Source organism: Oncorhynchus gorbuscha, linkage group LG13 (assembly GCF_021184085.1).
Source record: "Oncorhynchus gorbuscha isolate QuinsamMale2020 ecotype Even-year linkage group LG13, OgorEven_v1.0, whole genome shotgun sequence".
In the NCBI taxonomy this organism is placed as follows: Eukaryota; Metazoa; Chordata; class Actinopteri; order Salmoniformes; family Salmonidae; genus Oncorhynchus; species Oncorhynchus gorbuscha.
This window is the reverse complement of record NC_060185.1, coordinates 25,895,495-25,911,557: the sequence shown is the minus strand read 5'-3', so window position 1 is coordinate 25,911,557 and position 16,063 is coordinate 25,895,495. Positions and strand designations below refer to the sequence as shown.

Sequence of the window (16,063 nt, the reverse complement as noted above, 5' to 3'; positions counted from 1 at the left end):
ATGATCAGATAAATAAAGCAATATTTTCTTATGGCTCTGTCAGTAATCTTTAATTTTCAACAGACACAAAAGACAAATTTCCTTTATATAAAAATCCCCATAACATGAACATTAAATGAAAGAAACCGGTATTCAAGGCACCATCAGTAGCCTATATTTTCTATTTTAGCAAAAGTGGGCTAAATTTACTTCAAAGAAAAAAACAATAATAGCAATTTTCTATCATCCACTCAACTGAAATATTTTTAAAATATAATTGGATTGAAATACAATAAAATAAAGTGCAAAAATCTATTAATCAAAAACAACACTTTGTTTAAGGAGAAGTAACATGCAGTGAAAACAAATATTAAACTTTAACTTTTAAACTTGAACTGAGTAAAAACTCTAAATATGTGATTGCACAGTAATGTTCACTTGTTTGAGGTTGAGGGTGATACTTGGTGGTGTCCCATCTTTTCCACAAGTTCATCAATGTTCGGGGTAAGGCTCTGAGCTGAGGAAATCCTCAGAATTGAGTGGAGGTGTTCAGCAGTAAGTCGACTTCTGTGTGATGTTTTGTTCAAGTTCATCAAAGAAAACAGTTGTTCACACAGGTATGTGCTGCCAAACATAGACAACGTTTGAGCAGCCTGGATGCGCAGCTGGGGCATTGTGTCGGGGAGGAAACGGGCGAACTCCGCAGCACCCACTGCCGCATATTTTGCCCTCAGTGCATCATTGCATTGGAGGTCAATCAACTCCATTTGGAGGTTTGGTGGTGAGCTTTCCACGTCAACAGCAAATGGGTTACCGAGCAGTTCCAACCTGCTTTTTTGTGCTTCAAAGTCAGCAAATCGGCGTCGAAAGTCAGCGGCAAGCATACCTATTTTATCAGCCAACTGTGCGCTCGGGAACGCACTGGTAGAGAGCTTCTCTTTCATGGTCTGGCAGCTGGGAAAGTGGCTCAAATTTTCTTTCCGCATCTGCGTCTCCCACAGAGTCAGTTTGGTTTTAAATGCCTTCACTGTACTGTACATATCAGAGATGACACGATCCCGACCCTGCAGCTGCAAGTTCATTGCATTCAGATGACTCGTAATGTCACACAGAAAAGCCATTTCACACAGAAACATTTCGTCTCGGAGTTGTGTTGTGTCTTTCCCTTTGCTGTCCAAGAACAGACAAATCTCCTAACGAAGCTCGAAACATCTTTGAAGCACCTTTCCCTGGCTTAGCCATCGCACCTCTGTGTGATAAGGCAAATCACCATGCTCCGTTTCTAACTCCGTCAGAAATGCCTTGAACTGGCGGTGATTCAAACCTTTGGCTCTGATAAAGTTAACTGTGCGCGTGATGATGCTCATTACATGCTCCATTTTCAAGGCTTTACCGCACAACGCTTCCTGGTGTATGATACAATGATAAGCTGTCAGCTCACCTGTCGCGTTTTCCTCTTGCATCTTTTCCCGTATCTTCTCCACCAGTCCGCTCCTGTGTCCACACATCGCAGGTGCTCCGTCTGTTGTCAAACCCACGAGTTTTTCCCAAGGCAGCTCCATCTCATTTACACATCTTGACACCTCTTCATACAAATCATGCCCCGTAGTTGTGCCATGCATAGGACGTAAAGCCAAAAACTCCTCTGTCACGCTTAGGCTGGAGTCCACTCCGCGGATGAAAATTGACAACTGGGCAATGTCAGAAATGTCGGTGCTCTCATCCACAGCCAAGGAATATGCAATGAAATCTTTTCCCTTTTTCACAAGCTGCTCTTTTAGATTGATGGACAACTGGTCTACTCTCTCGGCAATGGTGTTTCTGCTCAGACTCACATTTAAAAAGAGTTGCCTTTTTTCTGGGCAAACTTCGTCACAAACTTTAATCATGCAGTTTTTGATGAAATCCCCCTCCGTAAATGGCCGGGCTGATTTAGCTATCTCTTCTGCCAAAATAAAACTGGCCTTGACAGCAGCCTGGCCTTGTGATTTGGCTTTTTTGAACAGAGCCTGTCGAGATTTGAGGCCTCGTTTTAATTCCTCTGCCTTTTGTAGCCTTTGTTCCATGTCCATATTCTTGTTTTTGTCCGCGTGTTTCGTTTCATAATGTCGTCTCAGATTATACTCTTTCAGTACCGCCACACTTTCTCCACACAGAAGACACACAGGTTTTCCAGCTACCTCCGTGAACAAATACTCCGACTCCCACCTTGTTTGAAACCCCCGGTTCTCAGTGTCCACCTTCCGTTTTGCCATTTTTGATGGGTATCTGAAAGTTAATTTTACTGTGATGCTGACAACTGCTGTGCCAATAAATATTGAAATGAAGCAGCCTACTGCTCGGTGCGTCACCGTTGCATTGTGGGAAATGTAGTATTGGTGCGTGTAAAAGATCTGCGGGCTGCCGGCTTGCTGCGGTCTGCGGGCCGGTTCTAATAACAAATCAAGATCATCCCAGGGGCCGTACAAAAAAACTTCTCGCGGGCCGGATGTGGCCCGCGGGCCTTGACTCTGACATGTGTGTTCTAAAAATCACATTGGGTGAGGCAGGTTTCCGGGAGGTATAAACAAATAAAAAATTGGAAAGAAATAGAAAGTACATATGGGTCCAGTGAGTGTTTGGGACGCGGCGACGCAGACGGTTAGCAGGCCTGTGCTAACAAGCTAACAGTTAGCAGGCCGGGGTAAACAAGGTAGCAGTTAGCGGACCAGGGCTAAACAAGCTAGCAGTTAGCAGATCGAGTTAGCAAGCAAGGAGATAGCAAGGGCTAGAGAGTTAGCCTTTGGGGGACGTCTCGATGGGGTGAGTCTGTTTATTCCTCTTCATGCGGTGACATCGATAGACCGGTCGTGGGCCCGGGTATTGTAGCCCAGGAGTATGCTACGGTGGTAAGCACAGGTGCTCTGGCCGGGCTAGCTTCAAGCTAAGTGGGTGGAAACGCTAGCCAGGAGTAATCATCCGGGGTTGCGGTTTAGCTAGATAGCTAGTTGTGAAGATCCAGCTGAAAAATGTTCCGTTTGCGGTGGGAATCCGGGGATAAAAAATAAATAGGTCCGTTATGCTCTGGTTAGCGTCGCGTTGTTCGAACTGGCGAGAGCTTTCCGAGCTAAAGGTTAGCTGATGACCGGTAGCATAGCTGGTGGTTAGCTGGCTAGCTTCAGTTGAGGGGTTCCGGTTCCGAAGTAAATATAAATACTTTAGGAAAAAGTAGCTACATTGGGTGAGGCGGGTTGCAGGAGAGTATTTGGAAGCCTAGGTTTAGCAAAATGTTTTTAAAGATATGCGAAGAAAAATATGTAAAAACGAAAAAGAAACTATATATACAAGGGATACGATACAACACGACAGGACGACTTACTGCTACGCCATCTTGGAATGACATACCTTTTGTTACCTTTATTTAACTAGTCAGTTAAGAACAAATTCTTATTTTTAATGACTGCCTAGGAACAGTGGGTTAACTGCCTGTTCCGGGGCAGAACGACTGAGGCAGAACAACACATTTGTACCTTGTCAGCTCGGGGATTCGAACATGCAACCTTTAAGTTACTAGTCCAACTCTCTAACCACTAGGCTACCCTGCCGCCCCATATACACTCCTATACCTTTTAGTCATGTAGCTGACGTGTTTATCCAGAGAGATTTAGTTATCTGTTGCTGCTCTTCAGCTTTCTGTTTACTGTGCATGCTGTAACATTTCCACGTGCAAAATAAACTGTGTTTTGTGTATAGAAGTAAAGGAATACATTAACTTAAATGTGCACATGATTTTAATTCAAACTGCCTGTTAAGTGTTCTGAACCCTGCTTTACCCCCTGTACCCAGGTACTTTACCCTGTTCATGAACCTGCTGAATGACTGCAGTGAGGTGGAGGATGATGGCCAGCCGGTGGTTGGGAGGAAGAGGGGCATGTCTCGACGCCTGGCCTCCCTCAGACACTGTACTGTCCTGGCCATGTCCAACCTCCTCAACGCCAACGTGGACAGCGGACTCATGCACTCTATTGGTGATCTACTGTAGCAGTAGTATTTCTCCACCTTTTTATAGTGCCAGGAAAGCTATAATGTTAGTCCTTCCATCTACCAAGGACCATAGCTTCCAAAATGAACAATCAAACCTCAAATATAATGTCCCTGTATCCTTTGCCACCCTTAATCTTTCTCTTGTGCCCCCTGTGTCGCTCTGTCTCTATCCGTCTCTCTCTCCTCCCCCCACCATCCACCCTTCTCCAGGTTTGGGCTACCATAAGGACCTGCAGACACGGGCCACCTTCATGGACGTTCTGACTAAGATCCAGACATGTTAGTGCAAGGCTGGAGCAAACGCCTGCATGTCCTGTGATGAGCTCTCAATAACAAACCTGATTTATTAGTAGAATCAGATATGTTAGTGCAAGGCTGGAGCAAACGCCTGCATGTCCTGTAGCTCTCCAGGAAAAGGGTTTGCCACCCCTGTGCAAGTATGAGAATTTGAGGCAGTAGTTGTTGAAACATAGTGTGTCCTTCTGTGTCTTCTTCAGGATGAGCTGGCCCGTGTGTTGGTGACACTTTTTGACTCTCGCCACCTGCTGTATCAGCTGCTGTGGAATATGTTCTCCAAGGAGGTAGAGCTGGCTGACTCCATGCAGACTCTCTTCAGAGGCAACAGTCTGGCCAGTAAAATCATGACCTTCTGTTTCAAGGTAAAACCACATTTCTCTCCCATACAGACAATTTTAAATGTTATAACCTGAAGCACTCGCACCAAGCCTGCAATTTTAAAGGCATTTTAATGTTGAAATTCTTTGTGTTAGGTTTACGGGCGGCGTACCTACAGAAGCTCCTGGAGCCTCTACTTAAAGGGGTCGTCACCACCCCAGAGTGGCACAACATCAGCTTTGAGGTGGTCACAACCAGGTCGGAACATTAACCGGAAGCATTCCACCAGTTAGACTGTGGTAGCCTGGTGTGGTGGTAAAGGATAGCATGTCGATTTGAGCAATTTTGGGGGGTAACCTTTTTAAATGGAAGTTACCTAGGCAATCCTGACTTTTTTTAAAGTATTTTTTTTTGAAATTGAATATCTGAAACATACAATATACTTTCAGAGCGACACACAGAAGCCTCCATGGTCAAATCCCTGCTCAAGGGCACGTTGACAGATCTCCCACCAGGCCAAAAAACGTGAAGCCCAACCCCCCCAAGGTTCCCCAATAGCTGTCCCTCAACCATTCGATACCCCTCCCACAGACCCCCCCTCCCCAAGAAAAACAAAAATACAATTAATTCCATTCCCCAACCCCAAGAAACCCCCAAAGCACCAACAACCAAGAGAATGAACTAAAAGAAAAAAAGAAAGTTGAGTGCTTTTATACAATAGAAGTCAGAAGTTTACATACACCTTAGCCAAATACATTTAAACTCAGTTTTTCACAATTCCTGACATTTAATCCTAGTAAAAATTCCCTGACTTAGGTTAGGATCACCACTTTATAATGTGAAATGTCAGAATAATACTAGAGAGAATGATTTATTTCAGCTTTTATTTATTTCTTCACATTCCCAGTGATTTAATCAATTCATTGCCTTCAAATTGTTTGACTTGGGTCAAACATTTTGGATAGCCTTCCACAAGCTTCCCAAAATAAATTGGGTGATTTATTTCAGCTTTTATTAACAGAGTCATTTATTCACATTCCCAGTGGGTCAGAAGTTTATTTTACACTCAATTAGTATTCCTCCATGCAGATCTCCTCTAGAGCAGTGATGTTTTGGGGCTGTGCAGCTGGGCAACATGATGCTGCTTTCACAACAGCCCCCTTTTTCCTCCAAACATAACAATGGTCATTATGGCCAAACAGTTCTATTTTTGTTTCATCAGATCAGAGGACATTTCTCCAACGATCTTTGTCCCCTGCAGTTGCAAAGATTTTTTAATGGGGTTTTGAGATCTGAAGACTTGCTAGGCCTTCCAGGACCTTGAAATGACTTTTTACTGTGGATAAGCCACTACCCGTTTTCTCCAGCATCTTCCGGGCTTTGGTGTGTTTGGGATCATTTCATGCTGAAAGACCCAGCCACGTTTCATCTTCAATGCCCTTGCTGATGGAAGGAGGTTTTCACCAAATCTCATGATCCATGGCCCCATTCATTCTTTCCTTTACACGGATCAGTCGTCCTGGTCCCTTTGCAGAAAAACAGCCCCAAAAGCATGATGTTTCCACCGCCATGCTTCACAGTAGGTATGGTGTGCTTTGGATGCAACTCTGTATTCTTTCTCTTCCAAGCTGGTCGACGTGAGAGTTGAGTTGAGTTTTTACCTGAAAAAAAGTATATTTTGGTTTCATCTGACCATATGACATTCTCCCAATCTTCTTCTGGATCATCCAAATGCTCTCTAGCAAACTTTAGACGGGCCTGGACATGTACTGGCTTAAGCAGGGGGACACGTCTGGCACTGCAGGATTTGAGTCCCTGGCGGCGTAGTGTGTTACTGATGGTCTCAGCTCTCTGCAGGTCATTTCAGTAGGCCTCCCTGTGTGTTTCTGAGATTTTTGTGATCATTTTTTTCTCTAATTTTGTCTGTCATAGTTGAAGTGTACCCATGATAAAATGATGGGGGGGGCTGTAATTTAAGTGGGAGAACTTGCACAATTGGTGGCTGACTAAATACTTTTTTGCCCCACTGTAGATAGGCACTTTTTTTTTGTCTGCCCCACTGATTTAAAAATAGTGTCCCAGATATAGCACAAAAAAATTGCTCATGATTTAAAAAACAAATCGTCAGGAGTAGGCAGCGCCATAAGTGAGTAAACTGAGATATGTCTAAGGAGTTGAACAGTTTTTTTCTTCATAAATAGACAGTTATTTACCTCTCCATGGTTGCAGGATCTTGTCTATTTTTTTCTATAGAAATTAATTGCGGAGAGCTAATTTATATCTTTTGTGATACGAATACGAAGTATGTCTACTTCACTGTCGGCCCATTTTATAGGTAAACTGCAGGGTAATGTAAGAGTTGTATTTTTAAAGATCCAATACGTAATATTGTACTTTTTCATAGGTTTTAACCAAACTATCTTGCGGACTTGATATAAAACTTGAGTCATCGCCATACATGGACACCTTTGTTTTAAGCCTTGGATTTCTAATCCTCTGTTGTTATTGGATCTGATTTTAATAGCTAGCATTTCGATGGCCATAACGAATAGATATGTTGACAGTGGACTCCCTTGTTTAACTCCTCTTGACAATTCAAAACTCTGAGAAGTAGCCGTTATTTACTATTTTACACCTGGGGTTGCTATACATTTCTTTTACCCATTTTATAGGAGAATTGTCTCAATTTAATTGCATTTCGCTAGTATTTTTGCATTACAACATTTAAGTGCAAGGGGGCCTCCAGTTTTTTAGGTATACTGGGTCTTTATATTTGCCATCTGGGACTTGTTTTAATAATATAGAAATCAGACCTCCTGCTGAGTACCTAACAGACTACCATTTCTATAGGAGAAGTTAAAACAATCTAACAATGGCGCTTTTAGTATCTCAAAAACGGTTTGACATACCTCTACCGGTATGCTATCAAGCCCTGGGGTTTTTCCAGACTGAAAAGATTTAAAAGCCTCAAAGTTCTTCCTCTGTAATTTGGCCTTCGGACTGATCTGTTACTGATTTGTTCATTTTCAATTTTTTATATTATTTGTAAAGAATTCCTTACTGTAATCTTCATTCAGTGAGAGAAGATGAGACGGAAAAGAGAACGTCTGCCTAAAATAATTAGCTTCCTCTTTTGAAATATTATTCGGAGAATCATAGATGACTCCCGTCTTCAGTAACGAGTTTCTGCGACAAAAAACACTGTACTGTTAGTTCATTGATTTCCCTTGTTAGTCTTGTCTCTAGCCAGAAACTGCTTTTTCATTATTGATGAATAATGAATTGAATGACCTCTGAAGGTACATTTTAAAGGTATCTGAAACAATAAGGGGATTTGCTGAAAATTCAGTTATAAATGATTTTGTCTCAGTTAAATAGTTGTCCTCCAGTAAACTTTGATTAAATTTCCAATATCCCGTCTACGTGGAAAATCTATAAGAGTTATGTGAACGCCAATTAGATGATCCGATCGCATTCCGTCTCCTATTTAAAACGTTTTATGCACGAGAGAAAGATACAAAGTAGTCAAGACTACTAGCTTGATTAAGTCTCCTCCATGTATATCTCACTAGGTCAGGGTTTTTTAGTCTCCAAATAGCCACTTTCTAATGTGTCCATAATATTTGTGATTTCTTTAAGGGCACGGTGATGATAGTTTGTAGAGCGATTACCTTTACGGTCCATTGAGGTACTTAACACTTTGTTAAAATCTCTTACCATAATGATTGACTTTATTTCAATCGTGAATGACAGTTGTCAGACTTTCCCCTTCCTCTCTCTTTTTGTCCTCTCCACCCTCCCTCCCTCCCTCCCTCTTTGTAGACTAGAACAGTCAGAACCTTGACGAGAACCAGCGGAACCTTCTTCAGATCACAGACCGGTTCTTCCTGGCCATTATCAACTCCTCCAGCGAGTTCCCGCCACAGCTACGCAGTGTGTGTCACTGTCTCTACCAAGTAGGTTCATTCCCCACCTCTGGCCTCACGCTGCTCTCTGGGTGGGTGGAGTGTGTTACTGTCGCCTACACCCTTACAAGCCACTGGCTTTCTTCCATACTGTGCTAATAATGGCACTAGGTCACATCTCTCACTCTCTCTAATACACACAGGCACAACCTTCTTACTTTTCTCTGACTTTCCACTAACGTTGCTGCTATACGTCCTCTGCCCTCTTCTACGTGTTCGCTCTTCATGTACTGTGACAGAACAGATGAAGGACTGTCCCTTCAATGGTGGTGGTTGGAAAAGGGGGAACATATGCAGATGAATTAACTGACTACAGCAACATCAAGACACCACAAAGCAGCTAGTGTCCCTACTGTCAATAAACTGCTTACACACACACACACCTCCGTTTCCATTAAGCCTAACTTTTCCATGAAAGAACACCTCTGTATGGACACACACTCCACTCGCCTATTTCCTGTTTCCATCTGTATGTCTGATCCGAGACCGCTGCCCTCTGCTTCCACAAAAACGGACTTTCTCTCTATACTGACTTAAAGCAACACATCAAATGTTTCGATATCTCAATGAGATGAACGCGGGGTGCTTTGGAACCACTAATGTTATTTTGTTGGACACAACACCAAAATAGCACAGAACATGAAACTGACGCATATCGATCTCCCTTCGCTCGATACAATCCTATACTACTACCATTGTGCAAAAATCTGCCTGTAAAAAAACATCAGCACGCGCACACAATGCTGGTCAGTAGTTGGGCTGTGCCGGCGGATGCTCTTGTGTGTGTGGTGCTGTGACCTGTTTGTGCTCATCTCTGTTCTGTTGGCTACTTACTCTACTGACTAAAGCCACAGTTAAAGACAGAAAGTTAACACAAACTTTTTTTGCAAAAGGCATGAGGAAGGCGGATGCTCTTACAGGTTGTGTGGTGCTGTGACCTGTTTGTGCTCATCTCTGTTCTGTTGGCTACTTGCCACTTCTACTGACTAAAGCCACAGTTAAAGACAGAAAGTTAAACAAAGAAGCAGTAAGTTGATAACTTTTTCCTCAGACCCTTTTATTTTCAAATGAAAAAATAACTTTGTCTTTTATTTTTTATTTTTTAATAAATAAAGACATTCTACAAATAGTAGCACCAACTTACTTGCTTCCATTTTCTATTAACTCCAAGAAACCAGTGCATTCGGTTACAGCAGGGGTGTCAAACTTATTCTCTGGAGGGCCTGGAGGACCTAGACAACCAGGTAGTTCTTTACTAATTACTGATCTTAATTAGTCAATCAAGTACAAGGGAGGAGTGAAAACCAACACACTCGGCCCTCCGTGAAATGAGTTTGACACGTGCGTTCCTCTCTTTCTCTCCTCCAGATGGGTTTTGGGATTGGAATGGGTGGAACAGTGTTTCTCTGAATGTTTCTAGAGGCTGAATTTGGCTGCAGTTGACATAAACACATCACCAGGGGGACAGTTTTCTATGGTGCACTTCTTTCTGTGTTGCTGCAGTGCATATACAGTGGAATGTTACGTAGTAAAGTATTGTGTGTGGTTTTATTTCTTTCTTTACATTTGTTCATCTTTTTATTTAACTAGGCAAGCCGGTTTAGAACAAATTCTTATTTACAATGACACAGTCATCTTGCTTAGTGATTGCGGTGGTTTTATGTCTGTTGTATTTGGGCCATATACTGTATAGGGCCTATTTGAAATTGGTTTATTGCACTTGCACCAAATATTTGAATCTAAAGGCCTAGGTGAAGTGAGGATTGTCTGTCTTGTGTACATGCATGTTGGTGTCTGTCTTGTGGACTATGGTTATAATTTATTGCCACTGTGTGTCTGGCTGATCACCTGTGAGACATTTTTTCTGCTTTGCTCTGGGAGTCATATCTCCATGTATTCGCTGTAGTTTTCTGGCTGGTGAAATTCAATGTCATTTTTAACCCCTTTTTTTCTGTCGCGCTTTAAAGTGCAATCATATCAGTCAAAAATATCAAAATCCCAATTTATGTTCCAAAACCAACTTTATAAGAGCTGTTAAAAATAGGTTATATTTAACTCAAAAGTCCATGATTTACGCATTGTTGGCAGAATAGATGGAAGCAGTTCTTTGCAGGATTTAATATAAATTACCAATAGTCCAAAAAATATTGCTATCAGGTTGGAAATCACATCTGGCCGGGTACATTGTTTGCTGCCTCCACCCATTCGAGATGTTTCAATGACTCAATATTTTGAACAAAAATGGACGACTGTAACGAAGGCTGAGAATGTCAACACAATCCTGAGTCTCGCATCAGTCAATTTAACTTCAATTGAATTTAACTTCAATTGCGCTGCTTTCGTGTGCCCCGGTTACAGCGCTCAGCCGAGGGGAAGTGTACAGACACGCCACAGCATATTATGCACATCCACAAGCATAGCAGCGAAGGTTGGACAAATATGATTTATATCTTTGTTTTGACATGTTCAAATGCTATATACAGTATCCTCTGTACATACGTGGATATTTATAAAGGGACACATTTTTTTATGAGAAAACCATGGCCAGTTTGGGTCGTTTTTTGTATAAGCAAAAAGGATATGTCTGGGCCGCAAATTTGTTGTTTTGTCAATATGGCCGTGCGCTGATTTGAGTTTGACACCCTGGGCTAGCATACCTATTTATGTATGTAGCTATTTATTTAGCTTAAAACACACCATAGCGTTAGCTATCTAGCTGCTGGGAGGATGTCATGTCATTGGAAGAGTGGGGTGAGCGACCGACTTTTACCACTCATCGTTTTTCGATGGCTACAGCTAGAGATGCAGGTGCCATTTTTAGTTAATTTGCAAAAAATGTGAATCGCTTGGCGAGCTATGCTGAACATGACACCAAGACCGTCGTGCAGAGGGGAACGACAAAAAACCTTTTCCTCCTCAGGAGACTGAAGAAATTTGGCAATGATACCCATATCCTCAAAGTTCTACAGCTGTATAATCGGGAGAATCCTGACTGGTTGCATCACCGCCTGGTATAGCAACTGCTCGGCATCTGACCGTAAGGCACTACAGAGGGTAGTGCGTGTGGTTCCCATTCAGTTGTCAAAATGTAGGTTGGGTCAAGAATGCACTGGCAGGCAAGCTGCAGAAGGATGAACAGTCTACTATTCCCAATCGTTTATCAGTGCGATTTTGACGGCCGATTCGCAAGTTTGAGAGGATTTATCTAATGTTCCCTCTTCAGATTTGAGCTCATCTCGCTCTGGCTAGCGTACATTGACGATCTTGTTGTTTATGTGCATAGGCAACTGAGGGCAAGCCTTTTCATGGTTGTTTGCTTAGTATAACTAAGTTCCCAAATGTAAGAAGACGCCCATGGTATTTCCATATTTGCAGAAATCCATTCAGGTGTATTTTGTGGCTTTTGGCGAATAACGTTCTAAAGTTGCGCTGTTGCTACTGCCTGTAAACGCCCAGTTCAAAGTGAATGTTGGCAGGCTTCTGTGGAAAATGGCTTGTTTTCATATGGACCTACTGTAGCTCTGATTGGCTATGGCGCACCGGTCTGCCTCGACGCCGGTCCTGGACAAGACCGATGTTTATATTAGGTTTTATTTACTGCAGTGTCTATTAATTGTCCAAACACATGGCTGCTTTCAAACTCTATATTGATATATAAATTTAATGTACGCTACTATACGTTATTCCCAAACATTGTATGAAAACGTGAAAATTAGTGCTCACTTGTCAGAAAATGTAAAATAAGTATTGTCATTCATCCTAGGGGTGTAAATGAACAGATTTGAATAAGATTTTATGTTGATAAAATGTAGTCCGTTCCACTTTAAAATCAAGCTTGTCCACTCCTGATAAAATGTAGTCAGTTCCACTTTAAAATCAAGCTTGTCCACTCCTGCTGGCATTTATTTTTCAAAGGTTTAATTTCCATCAAAGCTTTATTTTACAATGTGCTCTCTTAGCTACGCAAGTCCAGAGAGGAAGACATATGAATACAACTCTTATGTTCAAGATCACAACTTATCTCATGATCACTACATGTGGTAGGGTAGCCTAGTGGTTAGAGCGTTGGACTAGTAACCGAAAGGTTGCAAGTTCAAATCCCCGAGCTGACAAGGTAGAAATCTGTCGTTCTGCCCCTGAACAGGCAGTTAACCCACTGTTCCTAGACTACCATTGAAAATAAGAATTTGTTCTTAACTGACTTGCCTAGGTAAAAGGCAAGTCAGGGTAAAGGTAAAAAAAAAAAAAAAAAAATATATAATAAGTTTTGTAGAGATTAAAAGATAATCAAAAGTACCATTCATCATCCATTAATTTGTTCAGATGCACAACCACCTCATCAAGGAGCCCTGTGGCTGTGTTGATCGCAATGCCTTCATGGGGCATGTAAGACTTGAATGATGCCTGACAGGCAGCACTGTCTCCAGGCTGCATGCTTCCCCAAGACCACAGCCAATTGCATGCTAATTAGCTATGTAGTCTTGTTAGCTAGCTTATTACCTTTGTTGGTTGTTAGCTTGCATAACTGACACGTGTATAATTATAAGGGACACTTCACTAGCTTGCTAGTTCACAAGACTATGCAAGTAAGCAGCGTTGTAAGGGAGGTAAGGGACATTTAGAGCATCCTGTAATGCATCGTTGAGGGCTTAAATGCCCCACCCGGGCTTAGCTTCCTCACAAGCTCATTGCTCAAGGTAAGGGACATTTAGCTTGCTAACATTCTAACTAACACACTGATAATGATCTCCAAACACAAATGAAAGCATGATGTTAGCATGAGTTTTATTATTGCTTAGTGTAGCAATCAATAAAAACTTATGCACTGTTCCACTGAGGGCTTTGCCGCCTCAGCCACACAGCCAATAGTGGTTAGAGTGTTGGGCCAGTCACAGAAAGATTGCTCGATCGAATCCCAGAGCTGACAAGGTACAAATCTGTCGTTCTGCCCCTGATCACTGTTCCTTGGTTGTCATTGTAAATAAGAATTTGTTCTTAACTGACTTGCCAAGTTAAAGGTTAAATAAAAATAGATAAATCAATACGTCCATTTATTTTTAACAACTTTTGTTATAGTGATCATGAGATAAATAAGTTGTGATGTCGCCATAACGAGGCATCTTTTTCCGTACTTAGCTCTTTCCTTCTTCCTCTGTCGCCCTCCCCTTCTCTTGCACTCTTTTCTCTCAAACTCTTTCTCTCTTGCTTGTGCTCTGGCTGGCTTTGAGAAGGGTGGTGTGAGATCTTCTCTGTCATGTCGTACAAGCATCAAACTTTCTAATTTCCTTTCATGTTTTCAATCCACTCTGTTCCAACTCCTCATCCTGCTCTCCTCCCTCCCCCTTTTCTGCCCACCTTTTCCTTCAGGTGGTGAGCCAGCGTTTCCCCCAGAACAGTATAGGGGCGGTGGGCAGTGCTATGTTCCTGCGCTTCATCAACCCTGCCATCGTGTCACCCTACGAGGCAGGCATCCTGGATGAGAAGCCCCCACCCAGCATAGAGAGAGGACTAAAGCTCATGTCCAAGGTATAGGTTGGGAGATTCCATCTTCCAAAAATAAGCATCTTGTGTGAAAATGACAGTAGTGGCTTTGACCAAAATTGTTTGATAAATATAATATTTTTTACAATTATTTTATTACCTTTGATTTTAGTTAAGTTGCTCTCTGTTTTGTTCGCAGATCCTCCAGAGCATTGCCAACCACGTGTTGTTTACTAAAGAGGAGCACATGAGGCCTTTTAACGACTTTGTGAAAAGCAACTTTGATGCAGCCAGGCGGTAAGTTAGGTTGAAGATGACAACAGGGTTCTTATATAACTCTTTGCAACAATTGGACCAGCTATGCTAGTTAGCAACGGCGCAGTTACCAGCAACGGCGCAGTTACCAGACGTCTTGAACTGTAGATTTTTACGCGGTAAGTCAGAAGAATTTTAATACCAGCAAAACTTCTGACAAAAATCCCCACTTTCAAAGCGGATAAAATCACAAACTGCTCTCTCAGTATCCTGAAAAGAAGGAAATTATCGGAGTCTCTGCTTTCTCTTATGAAGCTGAGCATTACGTACCTGGACTCATTTTCTAATATTTTATAAATATTTGTGATAGATTTCCAGTTCTGTAAGTAACATTCACTCTGTGATCCCTCTATATTGCCCTGTAGGTTCTTCTTGGACATAGCTTCTGACTCTCCTCCCAGTGACTCAGTCAACCACAGCCTGTCCTTCATCAGTGATGGCAACGTTCTGGCCCTCCATAGGCTGCTGTGGAACAACCAGGAGAGGATTGGACAGTACCTCTCCAGCAACAGGTCAGTAACACACACACACACACACACACACACACACACACACACACACACACACACACACACACACACACACACACACACACACACACACACACACACACACACACACACACACAATGAGTCACCAATCATCATGTTATGTACACTACCAGTATAGCCCTCAGTCTGACAGCGGTCTCTCTTCCCATTCCATAGGGACCACAAGGCAGTGGGCAGGCGGCCGTTTGACAAGATGGCCACCCTTCTGGCCTATCTGGGGCCCCCCGAACACAAACCTGTTGCCAACACCCACTGGTCCAGCCTCAACCTCACCAGCTCCAAGTTTGAGGAGTTTATGACCAGGTAACACTCTCCTAGTGTAGAGTTAGTCTCTAAAATGTTCTGAGACACTCGGGATGCCAGCAGTTGGTGAGTGGAGTTGATTCAGAAGCATTCTATTGTCCGTTTGTCCCCGATTTCTAGGCACCAGGTCCATGAAAAAGATGAGTTTAAAGCCCTGAAGACCCTCAACATCTTCTACCAGGCTGGTACCTCCAAGAATGGCAACCCTGTCTTCTACTATATTGCTCGCAGGTAAGAGGAGCCAAGGAGTGTACTGTATGTTAGTGTTGCTGTCTACATACAGTGCATTGGGAAAGTATTCAGACCTCTTCCCCTTTTCCACATTTTATTGTTACAGCATTATTCTAAAATGGATTAAATAAATAAAAACATCTTCACAAATCTACACACAATATCCCATAATGACACAGCAAAAAGAGGTTTTTAGAAATGTTTAAAAATGTATTAAAAATAAAAAACAAATATTTTATTTACGTAAGTATTCAGACCCTTTGCTTTGAAACTCAAAATTGACCTCCGGTGCATCCTGTTTCCAAATGATTATCCTTGATGTTTCTACAACTTGATTGTGGTAAATTCATTCGATTGTACATTATTTGGAAAGGCACATACCTGTCTATATAAGGTCCCACAGTTGACAGTGCATGTCAGAGAAAAAAACAAACCATGAGGTCGAAGGAATTGTCCATAAAGCTTCGAGACAGGATTGTGTCTAGGCACAGATCTGGGGAAGGGTACCAAAACATTTCTGCAGCATTGAAGGTCCCCAAAAACACAGTGGCATCCATCATTCATAAAATGGAAGAAGTTTGGAACCACCAAGACTCTTCC

At 42.3% G+C, this 16,063-nt stretch overlaps 1 pseudogene; it reads left to right on the top strand.

Annotated features, from left to right (window-relative positions):
* The window catches only part of LOC123992628, a 131,350-nt pseudogene that overhangs the window by 23,123 nt on the left and 92,164 nt on the right, over positions 1-16,063 (top strand).